Source organism: Protopterus annectens, chromosome 4.part0, assembly GCF_019279795.1.
Source record: "Protopterus annectens isolate FY-2018-M chromosome 4.part0, PAN1.0, whole genome shotgun sequence".
In the NCBI taxonomy this organism is placed as follows: domain Eukaryota; kingdom Metazoa; phylum Chordata; order Ceratodontiformes; family Protopteridae; genus Protopterus; species Protopterus annectens.
The window spans coordinates 68814812-68824115 of NC_056733.1; the positions used below are offsets into that span (position 1 = coordinate 68814812).

Consider the following 9304-nt stretch of genomic DNA (forward strand, 5'->3'; position numbering starts at 1 on the left):
TTAAAGAGTGTAATGAGAAAATTAATAATTTTTTCCTCCTAATTTTCCCCAACCAGCAACAACTTTTGTGGGGCCCCCACAGTCAAGGATGACTAACGGAGCCCCATGTATCCAGATATACAGTGTGGGGAATGGGGCCCCCAGACTCTTAGAGGATCTAAATGTCTGAATGTTCTGTGATATATTTTATTCATTACTTTTAAAATATGATTACTTGTTAGCTACATTTTTTACTGATACCCAGAAGAATAATGCCTGTGTTCCGGCATTATTGGGTGTGTGCACAGATAAATATCACTGATATTTTTTACACACACGCACACATACACAAACATTTTTCTCCGACCAGCAGCAATTTCTGTGGGCCCCCCCACACAGTCAAGGATGATTAAGGGGGCCCCCTTGTACCCAGGGGTATTGCAAGTACCTAAGGTTGGCTATGTTGTTAGTTTTTGGGGAGTGAATGTCCACTAGCTGAGTTTAACTAAGCCAGGGGTAATATGTCAGGGGTAAAATATTTAATGGAATTGTGAAGCCTGTTGGTTGACACAAACACTGTTACTATAACCGAAGATATCTTTCAATTTTAAAGGAAAAATAAATACAAGTTATTACCCATCTGGTTTATTAAGTACACAAAATTGGCTGTACTAGCTTTTGTTGGTTTGAGAAACATGTCACAAAATCTCAAGGTAAGACAACTTGCTGTGGTTGGGTGCCCCCAGCGACCGGAGGGTTCGCTGGTACCTAAAGCTGGCTATGCAGGTGGTGAATTACACTTAGGTTCATAGATAAGTACCAGGCTATCTGCCCAAGGGCATTTATAAGCCTAGCCAGAATGTGCTGGCTTTTGCTACCCCCTTAGATTAGTTCCCTGTGCCTCTGTCCAGCAGAGCCATTAGTTCCCTGCACCACTGTCCAGCAGAACCACTGCAGTGATCCCTGGGGTAAATTTTCTGTTTCCCATCCACCCGTCAGGATTTCTATTGAAGAGTGTTAGTGAAGGGCTCTGCCTGATGTATATTGGAATCCTGTTCCAAAGCATGGGGAGTCTCTGGGATAGGAATCTATCCCTCCAGCATGTCCTATTTATCATTGTGGTGAGGTTTATATCTCTATAGCGTGTGGCTCTCCGGGATTTGTTTTTTTTTTTAGGTGGAGCATGTCCATCAATTCTGGGTTGGACATGGCCTTGTATGTCAGGCAGAGATCACCTCTGAGTAAGCGGTATGCAACAGAGTATAAATGGAGTTTCTTGAGTCGGGCTGCATAGGGCATTGTTTGAGGTCAGTAATCCTCTAGGTGAGGTACTTTTGTGGTCTTTCCAGCTGTTGCAGGTGTCTTGTAAGGTACATCCCAAATGGGGTGCTGTATTCTATGATGAGTCTAATGAGTGATGAGTACAGAGGCACAATAACCTCTTTTGTTCTAGATGTGAACCCTTTTGTGATTAGGTGGGCCACATAGAAGGATTTTCTAACCACCTTGGCAATATGATTATCAAAGGAGAGATTACTATCTACTTGGGTCCCCAGATCCCTTATTACATTTTCTGTATTTAGGGGACTACCACCTATGTGGTAGTTCGCGGGTACTTTGTTTTTTCCAAAGGGAATGACTATGCACATTTTTGGCATTCAGCTTGAGGCCATGATTTTGACACCAGGTATTCATCTCAGTGAGACCGTCTGGAGGGTGTCTGTATCAGCCGGAGAATCAATTTTGGCCCCTAGTTTGCAGTCATCTATGAACTTGGTCAGCCATAGTCCTCCTATGCTTGCCTGTACCTCTGAGAAGTATATACTGAATAGGAGGGGTCCTAGGACTGAGCCCTGGGGGACGCCACTTTGTAACCAGTTTAGAGTCGGACGTAGAGCCTGCAACTCTCACCATGTGGGTTCTATCCATGAGCCAGTTGTTAATCCATCTCGTGACGTAGGGATTTATTTTCAGGCTGGTGAGCTTGTCTATAATACTAGAATGGGGAATGGTGTCAAAAGCCTTTGCGAGGTCTAGGTAGTCTGTGTGGACCTCCTTTCCCCACTAGTACAGTTACATAGCATCAAAAAAAAAAAAAAAACTTGTGCTGTCATTTAACTATTGTTAATGTTGTTTTGTTTATTGTTTTAGTACTGTAATGACTAGTTTTATTTCTATTGTTTGCTGTACTTGTATACTACTGTAGTGTTTTTTATTGTACTATCTGGAGCTTTTCTCCACTGAAAATGGGACAAAATCCCAGTTGGACTAACCTGGTCAACAAATGTCAATAAATAAATAAATAAATAATAAATAAATCTAATACCCTGTTAATGAGTTCCATGATGATGCGCTCCATAGCTTTGCAGACCAGGCTAGTCAGACTTATAGGGCGATAGTTCCCGGGGTCCGTTGTGGCTCCACCTTTGTGGAGTGGGATAACTGTTGCTGTGCGCCACTCTGTGGGTATGTAGCCTGTAGAGAGGCTGAGTTTGAACAGTGTGTTTAGTTGAAGGATTAGTTCATTTTGGAGCTCTTGTAAGCAGGGCCGGTGTTAGCATTTTGGGGGCCCCCAGCAAATGTCAAATTGGGAGCCCCCCTAGGCACTTCCAGTAAAAGTATCATCCTAACAATGCCATCCATCCTAAGCAACCTTTTATTTCATGCTGCAAACTTTTAGGAGTAGTATCCACAGACACCTGCAGCTACAAGCTTTTACATTACAAAAGGCCTGTGTATCACACTATCACTATGTTGAGCTGTCTAACAAGGGGGCAGTTACAGTTACTGGCACTTAGTTGTAGCAGTGATACATTGCAACAAGTCTATGTACAGGTCTGGACTTAAAGTGAAATGATGACTGGACCTACATTTCAACCCCCCCCCCCCCACACACACACACACACACACCCTCCAGTCCTCTCTTCTAAGTCCTTCTCCTTTTGGGCTCCCCATACCATACACGTTACCTTTTTCTTCCTTCTCTCACATTTTGCCTTACTCTAAGCTTTTTCAAGAAGCCATAACTTTCTAAATGCTCTGAAGTGCATTTTACACAACCTTTTCATCCAATAATAGCTTGAACAGAATTAAGGAAAGAAATTCACTGTTTTGGTTCAGCTTTAGTTTTCCTTGCATCCTTCAACACACCTTTCCTGAACAAGACAGCCCAGTAATAACCATTTAGGAAATAACTCAAGTCAGGGCCCAAGAAGCCACAGGTTTACAGTGTTCTGGGATGCATTTTAGAGCATTTTCTCAACATTTTACTCCAGTTGTTGCCTAAATAAAAATTATGAAGAAAAAAAGAATTTTAGTCTTATTTTTTTCTTTCAAGGCATAATTTGTGCCCAAGGCTTAATTTTCAAAGCTGACAAAATTGTAGCTTACAGTAAACTAACAAGCTGGTACTTGTGAGAATATTTAAGTCTTATCTGGAAATACTGCCTACCTCCCTAACCCTCTAAAAAAGACAAGTCACTGCCTATGCATCCCTCTGGTGTTAGACTGGGATGAAAGCAGAGATTTAAATTGCCTTTGTCATATATTTCAAGTGACTGATGATATACATATACATAGCATAGCATGTTCTTCACCCCAGCCGTCAAAGGTAGCCACATGTATATGTGCCTAGTACGTGATTGTGAGAATGATTTCAGTAATATTCAAATTTGTTGCTCCTAGACAGTACACCTCTCTTACACAAGCTATAGTAACCTTCTTTGTACACCTCTGAGGTCTGTGAGAAACACTGCCCTCAGCTCAAACACAAGCTATAATGACTTCATGTGCGCACCTCTAAGGTTTGACTGTGATGAAAATTAAAGATGTAATATCCACACAATCTCTAGCCCCTCATAATCCATAGCAGCTTTATGTACACACACACATTTTAGCAGGGCTGGTTTTAGAATGGGTGGTGCTGTAAACAGAGGCTATTATTAGCTTTATCCTAAAAGGGTCATATCTCAGCACCATTCAGGTTAAACAGCGTATTCAGAAAATTGATACATTTTTCTCCAACAGCTTTGGTGGGGGGCCCCCACAGAGTCAAGGGTGATAAAGGGAGTCCCCATTATCCATTTAGACAGTCTGGTGAGTGGGGGCAACCAGACTCCAATAATATCCAAGTGTCTGAATGTTCTGTGATGTATGTTATGTCTTACTTTTAAAATATAATTACTTGTTAGGTACATTTTTTACTGATACACAGAAGAATAATGTATGTGTCCTGGCATTATTGGGTGCATGCACAGATAAAAATCAGTGATGTTTTTTACACACACACACACACACACACATGCATAAGCCACAGCAGTACTAGTTATGTACTTATTTCAGCAAACAACAATGCCTTGTGCAACACTGGTACTGCCACACCAGATTAGTCACTGCTGTTTAGCAGTCGTCAAACAGCAGAAGCAGTAAGATTTATCCCATTGAGGAGTAATGCATACTTGTCACTGTCTCTACTTTCACAGACCTTCCCTGATTTTGTTCATACTTTTGCTTTATCCTTCGTAAAAAGTCTGATTTACTGGTAAATCATTCAGGATTACAAACAGTCATTTAATCCAGACATCTGAGTTTTATACTTATTGTCCAAAAATAGATGTTGATGCAAAATATGTTATTCTAGTAACTTAAGTGAATTAGAGAAATATTTAAACATATTTATGATTCTGAGCATTTATTCTATTATTTTTGGGATTGTACTGAATTCTTAAGCAAATAAAATGAGTTATAGTATCTGGTGTTCTGGTATTAGTTATAAAACTACCTGAAAGAGAAACTATCCCTGATGATCGGAAGCATCAGCTCTTTTTAAAATCCAAAGTTTGCACTGAGGTAAGTCACTCTGGGCTGCTGATCCCTCTAGTGCTTATATTGTTCAGGTTCATTATCATCTTCATCCTAACAGGGTCATATCACAGCCCTGTTCATGTTAAAGAGCATAATTAGGAAATGAATGCATTTTTCATTCCTCATTTTCCCCAGTCAGCAGCAGCTTTTGTGGGGCCCACACAGACAAAGATGATTAAGGGGCCCCCTGCAGCCATGGCTTTGCAGGGTCAAAAGCTGGCTATGTAGTTAATTTTAGTGGAGAAAATGTCCAAAAGCAGGGTTTAACTAAGCCAGGAGGACTATGTCAGTACTAAAATATTTAATGGCATGCTGATGCCTGTTACATGACAAAATACCGTTACTACAACCAGAAATATCTTTGAATTTTAACGGAGATATAAATAAGAGTTATTACCCTCATAGTGTATTAAGTATGCAAGACTGCTGCACTAGCTTTTGTTGGTTTTACAGATGTGACAGAATATCAGGATAAGATAACTTGCTGTGGTTGGGGGCCCCCCCAGCGACCGCAGGGTTCGCTGGTGCCTAAAACCGGCTATGCTTGTAAGACACAGCCTGGGACACCGTCCGGAGTAATGAAGAACAACAATTAAAGCTACTTACTTCTTTAACTTCAGAAAATGTAAATTAATTCATATTCTCTTATTCTGTTTATATATCAGGTTAACAATGCTAATATTGTAGAGGGGTCCCTGATACTTTCTGCTCTTATCCCCAAGTCTGCTAAAATCTGTCCCTGGTTGGTTGAGAGCTATACGGGAATGAAACCTTTCTGGGCGTTATTTTGACCAACGTTACAAATTTGTGTTTCCGGGGCTTACCAAGAAAACAATACATAGACTGCTTCCAGCGGTACACCGATCGCTGTACACTATAGTCGTATTTGTGAAAAAAAACGAGCTCACCCAGGTTGCGCTGTGCAATAATAATTCCCGCCCAAAAACGACCCAACGTCTACGCCCACAGAAGAGATGAAGACTTACTTTATGAATATTCAATATATCACGACACTGTGGCTATTGAATATTCATATACTATTCTTTGTCGTTCTACGAACAGGGATACTGATGAAAAAATGCACTTAAGTGCGTATCAAGTCTTCGATTTTGCCCAATAAATGAGACACTTCAGTACTTGGAGTTGAATGGTTCAAAATATTAACAACCCCTCGGCCATACCTCTCAATCTCTTAGTGCAACAAATCTGGACAAAGTCTAAAATTATGGGGGCGCAAAGGCCCAAAAATAGGAGCAGATTTTAAATATTCCTCCTAAAAACTTAGAAAATTACTATAACAACAGGTATTGTGTTCGCATGCATTTTCTGGAGCTATAAAGTTCAAAACTAAAATGTCTGTCATAATTTAATGACCTCAATCCTCATTGATTTGCTAGAAAATCACAAATTTTACAAGGAAAAGACCAAAAATGTGAGGCAAAAATCTAGACAGTTGACAGGTATGCGCGGCTTCGTCCCAGTCCACCAACGTAAGAGAAAAGGACCCCACAAAGTAACCTCCGAGTGTTGTTTTAAAAGTACCCCCACCAGTTTGTCTCTTCAATTTCATCAATAGAGCTGTTATGCTGTTCTTCAAAGACCTCCTACGTGGTAAAATACATGGAATCCCTTTTCAATAATAAGAGCGATGGCACAGCCTCTAAAACAACTCGTGCACGATACAAGTGAAACCACATCTCGTTTGCCTTCCAGTTAAGGCTTACTGCCCGCCAGTGAAACAACGGTCAAAATGAGCGGTGCGCATTCTGTATCGTTCGGGTTATACCGAAGCGTGTGAACAGAATCAACATCGTGTACATACTCAGAAAGATTAATTGTAACACAACCGGTTTCACATAACACTGACAGTATAATTCTGTTTCTTTTTTAATGCTTCAGTACCTGTATTTGACAAACGATAAGCTATTGCTAGCTCTGTAGTCAGCGATAGCTAAATCCAGTAACTGCATGAAAAGAGGCGGAGAATCTTCGCACGTTGCGTAGTTTGTTTTCATATGAAAGTTTGTTGGCTAATGTATGTGTAGGGTAGAAAATCTTCCTTCCTCAGAAAGAATTATAGTTATTGTAATATGTAACATTTAACAAAGCAGTATACTATCCCTCCTTCTACAGAAAAAAGTCAATGCAAAACTAGACATGGAAGAATCTCATTTACACAATTTCTGAACCGTTTTCATGTCAGGCGCGGTGGCCAAGTGGTAAGGCGTCGGTCTCGTAAACCGAAGATCGCGGGTTCGAACCCCGTCCGTGCCTTATGCTTCCAAAAATCGTTTTTCTCTTGCACATGGTATCTTTAGTGTTTGTTTACAACAGAAGTTAATATATAAAACCGATCCATTACGTACTATGTGTTACACAGATTTGTCTGAATTGTATAAGCTTTACAAGTGAAGAAGTTAACAGCAGGTTAGTGAATACATTTCCGTCTTGCAGTCAGTGAGGTATATCCTGATGTGGTGGTGATTTTTTTTTTTTTTGGGGGGGGGGGGGGGTGTTGATATTACATATTCAAATGAGCACCATAGGGAGCCAACAAACTTGGAAAACGTGAAGTTTTCTGGCAAGTCACTGAACACTCTATTCATTAAATGACACAGTTCGGTTTCAGACTATATCCCCTGGAAAATGTGTGCAAATGAAAACATGTTATAACAACAAATTTATACGTTTATAAGAGCAATATTGTCACTGAACACTGTATTCATTAAATAACACAGTTCAGTTTCAGACTATATCCTACTGGAAAATGTGTGCTAATGAAAACATGTTATAACAACAAATTTCTAAGTTTATAAGAGCAATATTGTCACCGAACACTGTATTCATTAAATGACACAGTTCAGTTTCAGACTATATCCCCTGGAAAATGTGTGCTAATGAAAACATGTTATAACAACAAATTTCTAAGTTTATAGCAATATTTAAAATGTCCCTATTTGCCCCCCCCCCCCATTCTTGTAAGCTTTGTACAGATTTCTTGCTCTGATAGGTTGAGCAGTGTGACCCTGGTGATTTAGTTATGTCGACCAACTAATTGATGGAGGGAACTCTTTTCAGGTAGGGCCTACAAGTTTAGGAAAGTATACAAGAATCAGATAATCAGTATACTCAGAGGTACTACAAAATGTGTCTTTGACTTTGTAGCATGAATTGATGAGCCCTTAAATAAAATACACATTCTTATGCAGATTCAGAATGATATAGCTAGTACCTAGGACACAGGGAACTGGAATGGATTACTGGAAGTCCTGTAGCTAATGTACCAGAAGTTACCTGATACCTGTTGAACTTCCATAATATTTTAACTCAGTCTTCTGAATTCCTGCTAGCTGTCTTTTCTTCCAGGGGTGTAGCAAGCAAATTCCATTTTGTGGGAATTTCTCTGTGTGGAAGATCTAAGATTCCCCAGAGTTCAGGGATCTAATAAAACCATACTGCGAATATTTCACCTAATAACAGGTGGTAGAAATACTTTCTTTAAAAAAAAAACTTTCCTACGTATAAATCCACTAATGAAAGTTGGGAAGCACAAGCTAGTTTACAAATAAGTGATCCAAGTACAAGGGCGCCCGCAGCTAGGTGCAAGGGGGTGCACTTGCACCCCCCTGGAATCGGCTGACTAGTTAATGTTATAATTTAAAAAAAAGTTTTTATTTTTTTTTTTTAGAGGGCGTTCTTCGTTAAGAAGAAAGAAGTCCGTGCTGACATCATGCGTTCTTCTTTAAGAAGTCCAGTCGCGGTCGTGCTGACATCATCGCGCATATTTTCAAGTTTGCGGCGAAGGAACTCACATGGACGGTTTCGGTTCGCAAGCCGGAGGAAATGAGCGGAACTGAAATGGACGGAAGATGGGACGGGTGTCGGTTCGGCAGCGGGAGGAAACGAGCGGAAGATGGGACAGGTTCGCAAGCGGGAGGAAATGAGCAGAAACTGAAGCGGACAGAAGATGGGACTCTTTCAGAGTGAGTTTTGTGTGTGTGTGTGTGTGTGTGTGTGTGTGTGTGTGAGTGGAGATAGAGAGAGAGAGAGTGCAAGAGACAATATATTAATGAAACGTCTGTTGGCTGGCTGGAGCATAGGTAAAGTGAGATATACTTAGAAGAAGAAGTCCAAGTTTTACAGACTGAGATTAGGAAATTATTTTGCTTTAATTGTTATAAGGAATGCATACTGCTGTTAATAATATAGTCATTCAGTTCCATAATGAAAAGTAAGTTTATAAAAGACAATTTTGTCTAAATCTGATCCAAGCTTGTAGGACTACACCATTGTAGTAATGATAAGCCAGTAGTCTTCTCATTGATCATGGAGGTCTTTGTCTCTTTCTGATTTGATGTTGTGGATCACAGTTATATAATAATTATAGCATATCACAGGTACTTTCCCACACATTCATGAACAACAATAATGTTGTCTAACAAACGACTGGTGCTATTCTCCT

General features: G+C 40.1%; 1 non-coding gene across 1 annotated transcript; it reads left to right on the forward strand.

Annotated features, from left to right (window-relative positions):
- Positions 1-7044: 7044 nt before the first annotated feature.
- TRNAT-CGU lies at positions 7045-7116 on the forward strand. The gene has a single exon. It is a non-coding gene; the product is annotated as a tRNA-Thr (tRNA).
- The last annotated feature ends 2188 nt before the right edge of the window (positions 7117-9304 follow it).